This window comes from Gossypium arboreum, chromosome 3 (assembly GCF_025698485.1).
Source record: "Gossypium arboreum isolate Shixiya-1 chromosome 3, ASM2569848v2, whole genome shotgun sequence".
NCBI lineage: Eukaryota > Viridiplantae > Streptophyta > Magnoliopsida > Malvales > Malvaceae > Gossypium > Gossypium arboreum.
In genome coordinates this window covers 128,681,474-128,683,752 of record NC_069072.1, presented here as the reverse complement: position 1 = coordinate 128,683,752, position 2,279 = coordinate 128,681,474, and the positions used below count along the sequence as shown (strand labels likewise).

Below are 2,279 nucleotides of genomic sequence, written 5' to 3'. Positions count from 1 at the left end.
TTCGCTCGTTACCTCTGCAACGATCGGATTAAATCAAATTGTTTAGGAGCATTGGGGTGCATATGACAGGCTTGCTCATGCCTGGCAACTGGGAGCTAGGCGAGTGATCTTGGAGTTGGATGATATGTCAATTGTCCAAATGGTGAATGGGCAAGGAAATGTTGTGTTCTGAGCTATACAGTGGAGTTGAGATGTTAAAGTAAAATATATATTTAATAAAGGGAACCGTGTTGCTGATGCAATGGTTTTGGTCTGTCTATAGGCAAATAAACAATCTTTTTTTTAAGCATATTTCATGGATCCATCGTTAATTCTACTAATTTTCTTAAACATATTGTCCATAACATCATTGATGAAATCACGTATCGTGGAGTCTGAATATCCACCATTGATCAAAGCTTTCCTACTCTATTCACTCATCCCTTTTACCCTCTTTCTAACATCACTATTCTACTCCATCACACACCAGATTCCTTTATCGTTTCAGCCCTCACTATTTCAAGTTCACCCCTATTTATAACATCTCTCCTAGAATCTATGTTAATTTCCACTGCTAATCCCAACTCCCTCACCAATTCAAACGCATTTAGCTGTTGCTCTGCGTAAAGGGGCCACGTCACCATCAGAACACCAAACAATATACTTTTTAGTGTTGAGTTCCACCCACAGTGCGATATGAACCCTCCAATCACCGAGTGACCCAAAATCACTACTTGTAGCGTGCAACCAATGATCTTACCTATGTCATGTGTCCGATTTGAAAACCCTTCTGGAAAAACCTCCGACGAATCGTCATAATCAGTTGGGCTTGCCATTAAACTTTTGGATGGGTCTAGGGATTGGCATAGTGACCACAAGAACCAATGCCCACTTTGTTCCAGTGCACAAACGATCTCTTTCACTTGATCCCCATTGAAACTCCCTCCGCTCTTGAAGTGGAGAAACACCATAGATGAAATAGGTTGTTCATCCAGCTATATCATGATATCAGAACTCTGATGGACCTCACTTTCATTATCAAGATCCAATATAGGTCCCATTGGACATATGGGTGGTACATTACCATAAGAAAGGGAACTAATTACATGGGATTCCAGCTCCCAAAATGTGTTTATCATTATACCCTTGGCCTTTCTTAGCCCTCTTACCAAGGTATTCATCATAGGAAGAGATTCAGGTTTGAGCATAACAGTGGGAAAGAGTTTAGATGAAACAAGGTTGAGATAAGAGGGTATGGTGAACTCAGTGTCTGAGTTCTTTAACTCAACGATGTTAACATTTTGCTTATCCTGAAGGGCTAATGCATAAAATTAAAAGCCGAGAAAAGCTGTACCCGATACATAGAAAACATAACTCAGAACATCAAACTCATTACCCAAATTGATTAAAAGAGTTAGAAACACGACGAGAATAAACCCGTAAGTCGATGTGAGTCAATCCCTGAGCTGGAGTACTGTACAATATTGGCGGCAACCTTTTTCACCAAGGGCCCATGGATCTGCACTAAAGAAGTGATAAAATCAGCGACAACGACATCTTTGTGGGTTGCAGGTGGAGGGAGGTGGATGAATTTGATGCAAGTGGCAGTAAAAGAGTCGACGTAGGCAGCAATTTTTGCATCAAGGTCTAGCTTCATGGTGAGAACATGTAACACCCCCAAATCCTAAATCGTCACCGAAACAAAGTTATGAAACATTACTGAACATATCAAAATTTACAAATAATTCTTAAATAAATAATAAACATATTATAATATAATCATAAATTTATATAAAACTTTTGTTAATTGACTTTATTAAAAAAATCAATATAACCCTTTATAAATATTTAATTTTCCTACAATTTCAAATAGCAACCAATTCAAAACTAATATCACAATCCATACAATTTTATATTCAAATACATTGAAACATAACTTAAACATCAACTTAGTAATTTACTAAATAAACATTCGCATATATTATTTAATTTAATAAACGTCATTCATTCTATTTCAACTTGTTACAACTATACCAAATATGTTATGATAATTCTATTTCTATTTCATTAAATCAAGTATCAAAATATCATTTTAGTATCAATTTCAACCAAAAGCATAAGACATTTTCAAATGACCAACATAACACCCTAGTACATGCCACTTTACCAAAATAAAGATTACATCACCAAATTTTATGCTGGAGTCTAGATTGCTCTGGATGTTGAATCGGGACCTTAATTTCTACTAACCTGTGCACGGAAACAACCGCGTGCTGAGTATTTCATACTCAGAGGTATTA

The 2,279-nt window shown here is 36.6% G+C and overlaps 1 pseudogene; it reads right to left on the bottom strand.

The window, feature by feature from the left end:
• Positions 1 to 351: 351 nt before the first annotated feature.
• LOC108475271 (anthocyanidin 3-O-glucosyltransferase 6-like) lies at positions 352 to 1,636 on the bottom strand (annotated as a pseudogene).
• Between the last annotated feature and the right edge of the window lie 643 nt (positions 1,637 to 2,279).